Source organism: Rhinoderma darwinii, chromosome 5, assembly GCF_050947455.1.
Source record: "Rhinoderma darwinii isolate aRhiDar2 chromosome 5, aRhiDar2.hap1, whole genome shotgun sequence".
Classification (NCBI taxonomy): Eukaryota; Metazoa; Chordata; class Amphibia; order Anura; family Rhinodermatidae; genus Rhinoderma; species Rhinoderma darwinii.
This window is the reverse complement of record NC_134691.1, coordinates 7,460,908-7,475,797: the sequence shown is the minus strand read 5'-3', so window position 1 is coordinate 7,475,797 and position 14,890 is coordinate 7,460,908.

The following is a 14,890-nucleotide window of genomic DNA, read 5'->3' as shown; positions in this document are numbered from 1 at the left end:
CGGCCCGTCAACTTCCCATTTTTTCTATATGCGGCCCACTTACCCGGCCGAGTTTGAGACCCTTGGCGTAGATCATGCTTTGTAGGGCAACTTGGGAAGGAAAATAGTTTCCGATTTGGTTTTTGTAGCAGGTAGAGAGATCATCCTGCCAAGCAGTGGCGTAACTACCGCCGTAGCAGCTGCTACGGGGCCCGCGGCATGAGGGGGCCCGTGTCGTCCGCCGGCACGGGCCCCCACCATGGCCGGAGGCTCCGCTAGCAGCCGCTATGGCTGCTACAGCGGGACGCCACTGAACACTACAGCAGTAAACAAAAGACATGTATCCCCTCTCCACAGGACAGGGGATACATGTGTGATCGCTGGCATTGATAAGGAGAACGGGGGACTGAAAGTCCCCTGAACTTCTCTATCACGAACCTCGGACTTCCGGGGTCTGTGTCAGCAGCTCCGTAGAAATGAATGGAGCGCCGGTCGTGCTTGTGCGCATGCGTGACCAGCGCGCCTTTCATTTTTATTGAGCTGCGCAGATGCCGGAAGTCAGAGGTTAGTCATGGAGAACTTCAGGGGACTTTCAGTCCCCCGTTCTCCCTATCGCTGCCAGCGATCACACATGTATCCCCTATTAGGACACACTGTAGGTCGCATTTTTTTGGGAGGGGGGGGGACTGTATGGCGTTCCCTACAGGGGGGGCGACGACGCTGTGTGGCGTTCCCTACAAGGGGGCGACGACGCTGTGTGGCGTTCCCTACAGGGGACGACGACGCTGTGTGGCGTTCCCTACAGGGGAAGAAGACGCTGTGTGGCGTTCCCTACAGGGGAAGAAGACGCTGTGTGGCGTTCCCTACAGGGGACGACGACGCTGTGTGGCGTTCCCTACAGGGGACGACGACGCTGTGTGGCGTTCCCTACAGGGGACGACGACGCTGTGTGGCGTTCCCTACAGGGGACGACGACGCTGTGTGGCGTTCCCTACAGGGGACGACGACGCTGTGTGGCGTCGTTCCCTACAGGGGACGACGACGCTGTGTGGCGTCGTTCCCTACAGGGGACGACGACGCTGTGTGGCGTCGTTCCCTACAGGGGACGACGACGCTGTGTGGCGTTCCCAACAGGGGGGGGCTGTGTGCCGTTCCCTACAGGGGACGACGCTGTGTGGCGTTCCCTACAGGGGGGGCGGCTGTATGGCGTTCCCTACAGGGGGGGCGGCTGTATGGCGTTCCCTTCAGGGGGGGCGGCTGTATGACTTTCCCTACAGGGGGGGCGGCTGTATGGCGTTCCCTACAGGGGGGGGCGGCTGTATGGCGTTCCCTACAGGGGGGGGGCTGTATGGCGTTCCCTACAGGGGGGGGCTGTATGGCGTTCCCTACAGGGGGGGGGCTGTATGGCGTTCCCTACAGGGGGGGGGCTGTATGGCGTTCCCTACAGGGGGGGGGCTGTATGGTGTTCCCTACAGGGGGGGGGGGGCTGTATGGCGTTCCCTACAGACCCCCTTGTAGGGAATGCCATACAGACTCCCTGTAGGTAACGCCATACAGTCCCCCCTGTAGGTAACGCCAGACAGCCCCCTCTGTAGGGAACGCCATACAGCCCCCCCCCCCCCCCCCCGTAGATAACGCCATACACCCCCCCCCCCGTAGATAACACCATACAGTCCCCCCTCTAGATAACGGCATACAGACCCCTGTAGATAACGCCATACAGCCCCCCCTCTAGATAACGCCATACAGCCCCCTCTGTAGATAACGCCATACAGCCCCCCTCTAGATAACGCCATACACCCCCCCCCCCGTAGAGAACGCCATACAGTCCCCCCTCTAGATAACGCCATACAGCCCCCTCTGTAGATAGCGCCATACAGCCCCCTCTGTAGATAACGCCATACAGCCCCCTCTACAAAGGGGGCTGTATGGCGTTATCTACAGGGGGGCTGTATGGCGTTATCAAAAGGGGGTTTGTAAAAAAGGCACTATCTACAAGGGGCGGGCCCCAGTCAAAAGTTTGCTATGGGGCTCAGTCTTTCCTAGTTACGCCCCTGCTGCCAAGGACCTACACTGCTGGCGATAGGACTGTTTATGCAGAATGGTTAATTCTTGAGCTACAGAGTCTGGGAGAATAGTCTCATGACTGGTCCTCTACCAATTTGTCCCCATCATAGGCAGATTAAGGGTCTGTGCACACTAGGGAAATTAGCTGCGGATTTTCTGCAACTGATTTAATTGTGGAATATCCGCAGCGTGTTATAGTAGCAGCAGCGTGGATGAGATTTGCTGAAATCTGCAGAAAAAAAATCTGCGAAAACGTGCATGAGTTGACCTTGAGTGTACTGTAAATTTTATTTAAAAAAACAACCTATACTTACCTCCTGTGCGTTGTCATAGCAACGGCTCCTTGTTTTCCCAGCTGATCTCCGTGCAGCCTGGCCAATCACCTTTTGCAGCGGTCACATGGGCTGCAGTGTCATGACAGGCGGCCGGGCTGCATGGAAACCAGAGAGATACGTGACAGAACTGTGCCGTCAACTGTTTGACAGTTGATCGGCACAGTAAGACGGCAGGGGACCATTCACAGCGGTCTCCTGCCGGCGATCCAGTCTGCTTTGACTGACCAATCACAGCTCCATGAAGTGTGTATGTGATGGCGCTGGCTCAGAAGCTGAGCCAGCGCTATCACCACCGGGAATCAGCTGTCCGACGCCCCTCTGCAGCGGGTGTCAGCTTTTTGTCACAGCTGACATCGTGCCCTAACGGCCAGGACCGGAGCAAGGCTCCGATCCGGCCGATTAACCCCTTAGAGGCAGCTATCGCTGCATCTAAGTGATTAGATCGTACCCTATGGTTGCTAATGACAACCATCGGCACCCGCGGGTGTTCCGATGGTTGCTATGGCAACCATAGCCTAACAATCGCTTCCTAGTACGGAAGCATATCAGGCCCCGCCGGGAGGCGAAGCCTAATAGGCTTGCTGTCACTGAATAGCTGACAGCTCTAATACACTGCACTATGTAGGTAGTGCAGTGTATTAGAATAGCGATCAGGGCTTCATGCCTTCAAGTTCCCTAGTGGGACAAAAAAAAAGTTAAAACAAGTTAATAAAAATGTTGTCAAAAAGTAAAAAAAAATAAGTTTCATGTTAAAAAAAACACTATAACAGCCTTTTTTCCTATAATAAGTCTTTTATTATAGGAAAAAACAAAAAACATAAAAAAAAGTACACATATGTGGTATCCCCGCGACCGTAACGACCCAAACTATAAAAATATCCCGCTATTTTACCCGTACGGTGAACACCGTAAAAAATGTTAATAAAAAACAATTCCAGAATCGCTGTTTTAGTCACTACCCCTCGCAAAACAGAATAAAAAAAGGGATCTAAAAGTTGCATGTACCCCAAAATGATACCATTAAAAAACGCAGCCCGTCCCGCAAAAAACAAGCCCTCCCACAGCTTTTTTGACGGAAAAATAAAAAAGTTATGGCTCTCAGAATCTGGTGACACCAAAAATAAATTATTTGAAACAAAAGTGATTTTATCGTGTAGACGCTGCAAAGCATAAGAGAAACTATATACATCTGGTATCGCCGTAATCGTACCGACCCGCAGAATAACGTAAAATTGTCATTCAGAGCGCATGGCGAACGCCGTAAAAAATAAAATAAAAAAAAACATCAGAATTGCAGGTTTTTGGTCACCCGGCTTGCCAAAAAAATGAAATACAAAGTGATCAAAAAATCGCACGTACCCCAAAATGGTACCAATGAAATCTACAGATTGTCCCGCAACAAATAAGCCCTCACACGGCTCCGGGGGAGAAAAAATAGACGTTTTGGCTCTCAGAATATGGCGATGCAAAATGTGCAGAGTGTCCAAAAGCGGATAAGATCGGGCGCCATTTATCAGTGTGACACCGGCCACATATCTGCGGATTATTATTTATTTACCGCATTATTATACCCTCTTATTATGTCCTGATGTTCTCCGCACAGATTACATATACCCCCACATTATAACTGAAATACCAGCGAAACCCCAAACAAAACAACTAGCGAGCAAAATTCACGCTCCAAAAGCCAAATGGTGCGCCCTGCAGCGTGCCCAAGCAGCAGTGTACGTCCACATATATGGCATCGCCATACCCGGGAGAACCCGCTTAACAGTTTGAGGTATTTGTCTTCAGTGGCACGAACTGGGCACAAAATATTGTGCACTAAAATGGCACATACCTGTGGAAATTTGCAATTTTCACTTTGCACCATCCACTGAGCATTCATTTCTAATAGAAAAAAAAAACCCTGTGTGGTCAAAATGCCTTGAGGGGTGCAGTTTCCAAAATGGGGGTCACTACTTGGGGGTTTGTTTTACTATTTGACCTCAGAGCCCTGCCGTTGTGGGCTAATACTGCGAAAATCACCAAAATAGGTCTCGCATGCGCCTGTCACTCCTAAACCCTGTCATATGTCCAGGCAAAAGATAAATGCCTTGAGGGGTGTAGTTTACAAAATGGGGTCACTTCTCAGGGTTTTACACTCTACTCTGGTACCTAAGAACGCTCTGCAAATGCGACATGGCGCCCCTACACCAGTCCAGCAAAATCTGTGCTCTAAAAGCCACATGGCACTCCTTCCATTTTGAGCTCTGCCATGTGCCAAAAAACAGCAGTTTAGGGCCACACATGGGGTATTGCCGTACTCAGGAGAAAAAACAACACATAATTTGTTACCCAATTTCTCCCATTACCCCTTGTGGGAAAAAAAAATTGCGTGCAAAACTACATATTTTTGGGGAAAATTTTTTTTTTTCATTTTCACTGCCTCATTCTAATACAATCTATGAAACACCTGTGGGATCAAAATGCTCAGTACACCCCTAGATGATTACCCTGAGGGGTAAAGTTTCCAAAATGGAGTCACTTCTCAGTGGTTTCTACTATACGGGTACCTTAGGGGCTCTGCAAATGCGACATGGCGCCCAAAAAACAATCAACCAAAATCTATATGCCAAGTAGCACTCCTCCCATTCTGAGCCCTGCGGTGTATACAAGCAGCAGTTTATAACCACATATGGGGTATTGCCGTACTCGGGAGAAATTGCTTTACAATTGTTGGGGCGCTTTTTCTCCTTTATTCCTTGTGAAAATGAAAACAATTCAACATTTTAGTGGAAAGAATGTAGATTTTCATTTTCACTGCATAATTCCAATAATTCAGCAAAAAAACTGTGGGGTCAAAATGCTCACTATCCCGCTAGATAAATTCCACGAGGGGTATAGTTTCCCAAATGGGGTCACTTTTGCCGGGTTTGCACTATTTTGGCCCCTCAGTGGCTTTGCAAATGTGACATGGGGCCGCAAACCATTCCAGCAAAACTTGAGCTCCAAAAGTCAAATGGCGCTCCGTCCTTTCTAACTTCCGCCATGTGTCAAAACAGCAGTTTATTACCACATATGGGGTATTGCTGTGCTCAGAAGAGTTTGCTTTACAAATATTGGGGTGTTTTTTCTCCTTTATCTGTTGTAAAAATGGAAAAATCTGAGCTAAAACGACATTTTATTAGAAAAACTTTAGATTTTCAATTTCACGGCATAATTCCCATAAATTCAGCAAAAACCGTGTAGGGTCAAAATGCACACTATACCCCTAGAAAAATTCCTTGAGGGGTGTAGTTTCCAAAATGGGGTCACTTTTGGGGAGTTTCCACTGTTATGGTCCCTCCAGGGCTTTGCAAACACGACATGGCACTGAAAACCAATCCAGCAAAATCTGCGCTCCAAAATCCAAATGGCCCTCGTTCCCTTCTGAGCCCTGCCGTGGGTCCAAACAGCAGTTTATTACCACATATGGGGTATTGCCGTAATCGAGAGACATTGCTTTACAAATGTTGGGGTGCTTTTTCTCCTTTATTCCTTGTAAAAACTAAAACATTGTATGTTTTTTCACAGACCAGTTCCAATAAATTTAGCAAAAAACCTGTGGGCTAAAAATGCTAACTATACCTCTTGAAAAATTCCTTGAGGGGTGTAGTTTCCAAAATGGGGTCACTTTTGGGGGGTTTCCACTGTAGACATGGTGCCTAAAATATATTCTAATAAAATAGAGGCCCCAAAATCCACTAGGTGCTCCTTTGCTTCTGAGGCCGGTACTTCAGTCCATTACTGCCCGAGGGCCACATGTGGGATATTTCTAAAAATTGCAGTATCTGGGCAATAAATATTGAGTTGCATTTCTCTGGTAAAACCTTCTGTGTTACAGAAAAAACTGTATTACAAATGAATTTAGTAAAAAAAAATTGAAATTTGTAAATTTCACCTCTACTTTGCTTTATTTCCTGTGAAATGCCTAAAGGGTTAAAATAATTTCTGAATGTGGTTTTGAATACTTTGAGGGGTGCAGTTTTTAAAATGGGGTGTTTTATAGGGGGTTTCTAATATATAAGGCCCTCAAAGCCACTTTAGAACTGAACTGGTCCCTGAAAAAATAGCGTTTTGAAATTTTCTTGAAAATGCGAGAAATTGCTGCTAAAGTTCTAAGCCTTGTAACGTCGTAGAAAAATAAAATAATGTTCAAAAAACGATGCAAACATAAAGTAGACATATGGGAAATGTTAACTAGTAAATATTTTGTGCGGTATTACGATCTGTTTTACAAGCAGATACATTACAATTTAGAAAAATGCAGATTTTTGCAAATTCTCTAAATTTTGGTGTTTTTTTACAAATAAATATTGAATTTAACGACAATTTTTTTTCAGTATCATAAAGTACAACATGTCACGAGAAAACAATCTCAGAATCGTTTGGATAGGCAAAAGCATTCTGGAGTTATTACCACATAAAGTGACACATGTCAGATTTGCAAAAATCGGCTGTGTCCACAAGGCCAAAACAGGCTGTGTCCTTAAGGGGTTAAATAATAATTGTTTAACTAAACAAAATTTTTTTTATTTCTAGCGACACATTCCCTTTAAACCCTTAATTCCAAAGGTATTTTAAACTTAAACCACTGCTTGGTAATTAAAGTTTTTACATCATTGCATTCAGAGCTCTAACTTTGTTTTTCAGTCGACACCGCTATAAGGGTATGTGCACACGATGAGAGGCTTTTACGTCTGAAAAGACAGACTGTTTTCAGGAGAAAACAGCTGCCTCGTTTCAGACGTAAATGCTCCTCCTCGCATTTTGCGAGGCTTCTCTGACAGCCGTAAATTTTGAGCTGCTCTTTATTGACTTCAATGAAGAACGGTTCAAATTACGTTGCAAAGAAGTGTCCCGCATGTAATGTGTATAAGTGTCCCGCACGTAATGTATATAAGTGTCCCGCACGTAATGTATATAAGTGTCCCGCACGTAATGTATATAAGTGTCCCGCACGTAATGTATATAAGTGTCCCGCACGTAATGTATATAAGTGTCCCGCACGTAATGTGTATAAGTGTCCCGCACGTAATGTGTATAAGTGTCCCGCACGTAATGTGTATAAGTGTCCCGCACGTAATGTGTATAAGTGTCCCGCACGTAATGTGTATAAGTGTCCCGCACGTAATGTGTATAAGTGTCCCGCACGTAATGTGTATAAGTGTCCCGCACGTAATGTGTATAAGTGTCCCGCACGTAATGTGTATAAGTGTCCCGCACGTAATGTGTATAAGTGTCCCGCACGTAATGTGTATAAGTGTCCCGCACGTAATGTGTATAAGTGTCCCGCACGTAATGTGTATAAGTGTCCCGCACGTAATGTGTATAAGTGTCCCGCACGTAATGTGTATAAGTGTCCCGCACGTAATGTGTATAAGTGTCCCGCACGTAATGTGTATAAGTGTCCCGCACGTAATGTGTATAAGTGTCCCGCACGTAATGTGTATAAGTGTCCCGCACGTAATGTGTATAAGTGTCCCGCACGTAATGTGTATAAGTGTCCCGCACGTAATGTGTATAAGTGTCCCGCACGTAATGTGTATAAGTGTCCCGCACGTAATGTGTATAAGTGTCCCGCACGTAATGTGTATAAGTGTCCCGCACGTAATGTGTATAAGTGTCCCGCACGTAATGTGTATAAGTGTCCCGCACGTAATGTGTATAAGTGTCCCGCACGTAATGTGTATAAGTGTCCCGCACGTAATGTGTATAAGTGTCCCGCACGTAATGTGTATAAGTGTCCCGCACGTAATGTGTATAAGTGTCCCGCACGTAATGTGTATAAGTGTCCCGCACGTAATGTGTATAAGTGTCCCGCACGTAATGTGTATAAGTGTCCCGCACGTAATGTGTATAAGAGTCCCGCACGTAATGTGTATAAGAGTCCCGCACGTAATGTATAAGAGTCCCGCACGTAATGTATATGTGTCCCGCACGTAATGTGTATAAGTGTCCCGCACGTAATGTGTATAAGTGTCCCGCACGTAATGTGTATAAGTGTCCCGCACGTAATGTGTATAAGTGTCCCGCACGTAATGTGTATAAGTGTCCCGCACGTAATGTGTATAAGTGTCCCGCACGTAATGTGTATAAGTGTCCCGCACGTAATGTGTATAAGTGTCCCGCACGTAATGTGTATAAGTGTCCCGCACGTAATGTGTATAAGTGTCCCGCACGTAATGTGTATAAGTGTCCCGCACGTAATGTGTATAAGTGTCCCGCACGTAATGTGTATAAGTGTCCCGCACGTAATGTGTATAAGTGTCCCGCACGTAATGTGTATAAGTGTCCCGCACGTAATGTGTATAAGTGTCCCGCACGTAATGTGTATAAGTGTCCCGCACGTAATGTGTATAAGTGTCCCGCACGTAATGTGTATAAGTGTCCCGCACGTAATGTGTATAAGTGTCCCGCACGTAATGTGTATAAGTGTCCCGCACGTAATGTGTATAAGTGTCCCGCACGTAATGTGTATAAGTGTCCCGCACGTAATGTGTATAAGTGTCCCGCACGTAATGTGTATAAGTGTCCCGCACGTAATGTGTATAAGTGTCCCGCACGTAATGTGTATAAGTGTCCCGCACGTAATGTGTATAAGTGTCCCGCACGTAATGTGTATAAGTGTCCCGCACGTAATGTGTATAAGTGTCCCGCACGTAATGTGTATAAGTGTCCCGCACGTAATGTGTATAAGTGTCCCGCACGTAATGTGTATAAGTGTCCCGCACGTAATGTGTATAAGTGTCCCGCACGTAATGTGTATAAGTGTCCCGCACGTAATGTGTATAAGTGTCCCGCACGTAATGTGTATAAGTGTCCCGCACGTAATGTGTATAAGTGTCCCGCACGTAATGTGTATAAGTGTCCCGCACGTAATGTGTATAAGTGTCCCGCACGTAATGTGTATAAGTGTCCCGCACGTAATGTGTATAAGTGTCCCGCACGTAATGTGTATAAGTGTCCCGCACGTAATGTGTATAAGTGTCCCGCACGTAATGTGTATAAGTGTCCCGCACGTAATGTGTATAAGTGTCCCGCACGTAATGTGTATAAGTGTCCCGCACGTAATGTGTATAAGTGTCCCGCACGTAATGTGTATAAGAGTCCCGCACGTAATGTGTATAAGAGTCCCGCACGTAATGTGTATAAGAGTCCCGCACGTAATGTATATGTGTCCCGCACGTAATGTATATGTGTCCCGCACGTAATGTGTATAAGTGTCCCGCACGTAATGTGTATAAGTGTCCCGCACGTAATGTGTATAAGTGTCCCGCACGTAATGTGTATAAGTGTCCCGCACGTAATGTGTATAAGTGTCCCGCACGTAATGTGTATAAGTGTCCCGCACGTAATGTGTATAAGTGTCCCGCACGTAATGTGTATAAGTGTCCCGCACGTAATGTGTATAAGTGTCCCGCACGTAATGTGTATAAGTGTCCCGCACGTAATGTGTATAAGTGTCCCGCACGTAATGTGTATAAGTGTCCCGCACGTAATGTGTATAAGTGTCCCGCACGTAATGTGTATAAGTGTCCCGCACGTAATGTGTATAAGTGTCCCGCACGTAATGTGTATAAGTGCCCCGCACGTAATGTGTATAAGTGTCCCGCACGTAATGTGTATAAGTGTCCCGCACGTAATGTGTATAAGTGTCCCGCACGTAATGTGTATAAGTGCCCCGCACTTCTTTTGACGAGGCTGTATTTTTACGCTTCGTCGTTTGACAGCTGTCAAACGACGTCTCGTAAATGACAGGTCGTCTGCACAATACGTCGGCAAACCCATTCAAATGAATGGGCAGATGTTTGCCGACGTATTGAAGCCCTATTTTCAGACGTAAAACGAGGCATAATACGCCTCGTTTACGTCTGAAAATAGGTCGTGTGAACCCAGCCTGATAAGGCTTCTGCAAGGAACCATTTTGGGGTACATATTTTTTTAACTATTCTGGTAAAGTAGTAGGAAAAAAAACCCTGAAATTTCACCACTCTCTGTTTTTGTCTTAAATCTACGCCGTTTACCATGTGGTATAATTAACTACTTTATTCAGTGGGTCGTTCCGATTGCGGCGATACCAAATTTATGTTTTTTGTGTTTTACTACTTTTACGTAGTAAAAACACTTTTTCTAAATGATTTGTTTTTGTATCTCTATATTCTAAATGTCATAACTTTTTTTATTTTTCTGCTGACTGCTGTATGAGGGATTTTTTGGCAGTGCAACTTTTTGATCACTTTTTATCAAATTTTTTTGAAGAACATAAAACAGCAATTCTGGCATTTTATTTTTTACGGCGTTCACCATTTGGTGTAAATAATATAAACATTTTATAGTTGGGGTCCTTATGGATGTGGCGATACCAAATATGAGTAACATAAAAAAATTTCATAATAAAATTATTATTTTGTATTTTTTTTAGTCCCATTAGGGGTGGGAAGTGCAGGGTGGCACTATATACAAGGGAGGGGGAGCGCAGGGTGGCACTATATACAAGGGGGGAGCGCAGGGTGGCACTATATACAAGGGGGGGGAGCGCAGGGTGGCACTATATACAAGGGGGGAGCGCAGGGTGGCACTATATACAAGGGGGGGAGCGCAGGGTGGCACTATATACAAGGGGGGGGAGCGCAGGGTGGCACTATATACAAGGGGGGGGATCGCAGGGTGGCACTATGTACAAGGGGGGGCATGGTAGCACTATATACCTGGGGCAAGCTGTGTGGCACTACTAGGTATGCTGTATGGCACTGTCTACAGGGGGGCTGTGTGTGGCGCTTTTTACAGGGGGGCTGTGACTATATACAGGGGGAGGGGGCTGTGTGGCGCTATCTACGAGGGGGGCTTTGTGGCACTATATACAAGGGGAAGGTGGGGGCGCACTCTACAAGTGGGGTGTGACAGGCTACAGGGGGCTGTATCTACAGGGGACACCATCTATAAGGGGGGAGCTGCGTGTGGAAAAAGTTTACTATGGGGCCCAGTCTTTCCTAGTTATGTCCCTGATCGTATCTCAGGGGTGTTGTTGAGCTCACAGAGGGAGCCTCCTGCCCTAAAACCACTTAGGTGCCACAGCTGCTCTTGACCACGGCATCTAAGGCATTAAATGGCTGCAAGAGCAGGGTGACGTCTATATAAAGAGGAGCAGCAGGGTGGCTCAGTGTTGCCTTGCAGCGCTGGATTCAAAGGACAACATCTGCATAGAGTTTGTATGTTCTCTATGTGTTTCCAACAGGCACTCTGGTTTCCTCCCACACTTTAAAAACAGGTTAATTTGTCATTTATATTGTGGGGATAGGAACCAGTGTAAGTAATGACCAGCTCTGTACAGCGCTGCAGAATATTTTGTCTCTATATAAATGAATAAACTATATCCAGGGACATGTAACAATCCACTCGCTGTGACGCAATAGTACATCACAAGGCAGGAAGAGGTAAGCAGGGAAATAGTGCAAGAGGTGAAATATGAGGTAGCACAAACTATGATCCAGCAGGTGGCACTGTTGCTGTAAAAAAGAATTAGCGCTAATATCAAACTATAAACCTGTAAATGAATGACTAAACAGAAAAACATATGCACACTTTATTTCAGCAGCAGAAAATCCTGCAAAATTACTTTTAGAAATCAGCAGAGATCATAGGAGTTAGGCAAGGCTGACACTGTTTAGGGTATGTTCACATGCAGTGTCAAAAACGTCTCAAAATGCTGATCTGTTTTCAAGGGAAAACAGCCCCTGATTTTCAGAAGTTTTTTGAGTAACTCGCGTTTTTCACGGCCGTTTTTGGAGCTGTTTTTTAATAGGGCCGTCATTTTACGCGCCGTATTTTTAGAGCGACACGTAAAATGACAGCTCGTCTGCACAGAACATCATAAGACCCTTTGCAAGCAATTGGCAGATGTTTGCCGACGTATTGGAGCCGTCTTTTCAGGCGTAATTCGAGGCGTAAAACACCTCCATTACGTCTAAAAAGAGGTCGTGTGCGTGCACATACCCCGACATGTAGATTTTGTTACATATTTCACCATTTGCATCTCCTAGGTGGTGTAGTATAGACGAGCTGTCAGCTCTCCTGTGTGGTGTAGTATAGAGGATCTGTCAGCTCTCCAGTGTGGTGTAGTATAGATGATCTGTCAGCTCTCCTGTGTGGTGTAGTATAGAGGATTTGTCAGTTCTCCTGTGTGGTGTAGTATAGAGGATCTGTCAGCTCTCCTGTGTGGTGTAGTATAGACGAGCTGTCAGCTCTCCTGTGTGGTGTAGTATAGAGGATCTGTCAGCTCTCGTGTGGTGTAGGATAGAGGATTCGTCCGTTCTCCTGTGTGTTGTAGTATAGAGGATCTGTTAGTTCTCCTGTGTGGTGTAGTATAGAGAAGCTGTCAGCTCTCCTGGGTTGTGTGGTATAGAGGATCTGTCAGTTCTCCTGTGTGGTATAGGGGGATCTGTCAGCTCTCCTGTGTGGTGTAGTATAAAGAATCTGTCAGTTCTCCTGTGTGGTGTAATATAGAGGACATGTCAGCTCTCCTGTGTGGTGTAGTATAGAGTAGCTGTCAGCTCTCCTGTGTGGTGTAATATAGAGGATCTGTCAGCTCTCCTGTGTGGTGTGGTATAGAGGATCTGTCAGCTCTCCTGTGTGGTGTAGTATAGAGGATGTCAGCTCTCCTGTGTGGTGTAGTATATAGGATCTGTCAGTTCTCCTGTGTGGTATAGGGGGATCTGTCAGCTCTCCTGTGTGGTGTAGTATAGAGGATCTGTCAGCTCTCCTGTGTGGTGTGGTATAGAGGACATGTCAACTCTCCTGTGTGGTGTAGTATAGTGGATCTGTCAGTTCTCCTGTTTTGTAGTATAGAGGATCTGTCGGCTCTCCTGTGTGGCGTAGTATAGAGGATCTGTCAGCTCTCCTGTGGTGTAGTATAGAGGATCTGTCCGTTCTCCTGTATGGTGTAGTATAGAGAAGTGGTCAGCTCTCCTGTGTTGTGTGGTATAGAGGATCTGTCAGCTCTCCTGTGTGGTGTAGTATGGAGGCGCTGTCAGCTCTCCTGTGTGGTGTAGTATATAGGATCTGTCAGTTCTCCTGTGTGGTGTAGAGTAGAGGACATGTCAACTCTCCTGCGTGGTGTAGTATAGAGGATCTGTCAGCTCTCCTGTGTGGTGTAGTGTAGAAGATCTGTCAGTTCTCCTGGGTGGTGTAAAAGATCTGTCAGTTGTCCTGTATTGTGTAGTATAGAGGATCTGTCTGCTCTCCTGTGTGCTGTAGTATAGAGGATCTGTCAGCTCTCCTGTGTGCTGTAGTATAGAGGAGGATTTGTCAGCTCTCCTGTGTGCTGTAGTATAGAGGAGGATTTGTCAGCTCTCCTGTGTGGTGTAGTATAGTGGAGCTGTCAGTTCTTCTGTGTGGTGTATGGGATGTCAGCTCTCCTGTGGGGTGTAGTATAGATCTGTCAATTCTCCTGTGTGGGGCAGTGAAGAGGCGCTGTCAGCTCTCCTGTGGTGTAGTATAGAGGACCGGTCAGCTCTCCTGCGTGGTGTAGTATAGAGGATCTGTCAGCTCTCCTGTGTGGTGTAGTATATAGGATCTGTCAGTTCTCCTGTGTGGTGTAGTATATAGGATCTGTCAGTTCTCCTGTGTGGTGTAGAGTAGAGGACATGTCAACTCTCCTGCGTGGTGTAGTACAGTGGATCTGTCAGCTCTCCTGTGGTGTAGTATAGAGGATCTGTCATCTCTCCAGTGTGGTGTAGTATAGAGGATCTGTCAGCTCTCCTGTGTGGTGTAGAATAGAGGAGCTGTCCGGTCTCCTGTGTGGTGTAGTATAGAGGATCTGTCAGTTCTTCTGTGTGGTGTAGTATAGCGGATCGATCAGCTCTCCTGTGTAGTGTAGAAGATCTGTCAGTACTCATGTGTGGTGTAGTATGGAGGATCTGTCAGCTCTCCTGCGTGGTGTAGTATAGAGGATCTGTCAGCTCTCCTGCGTGGTGTAGTATAGAGGAGCTGTCCGGTCTCATGTGTGGTGTAGAAGATCTGTCAGTTCTCCTGTGTGGTGTATTATAAAGGATCTGTCAGTTCTCCTGTGTGGTGTAGTATAGAGGAGCTGTCAGCTCTCCTGTGGGGTGTAGTATAGAGGATCTGTCAATTCTCCTGTGGTGAAGTAGAGGATCTGCTAGTTCTCCTGTGTGGTGTAGTATAGAGAAGCAGTCAGCTCTCCTGTGTTGTGTGGTATAGAGGATCTGTCAGCTCTACTGTGTGGTGTAGCATAATGGATCTGTCAGTACTCCTGTGTGCTATAGAGGATCTGTCAGGTCTGCTGTTTTGTAGTATTGAGGAGCGGTCAGCTCTGCTGTGTGGTGTAATATAGAGGATCTGTCAGCTCTCCTGTATTGTGTAGTATAGTGGAGCTGGCCGTTCTTCTGTGTGGTGTAGGGGATGTCAGCTCTCCTGTGGGGTGTAGTATAGAGGATCTGTCAGTTCTCCTGTGTGGTGTAGCATAATGG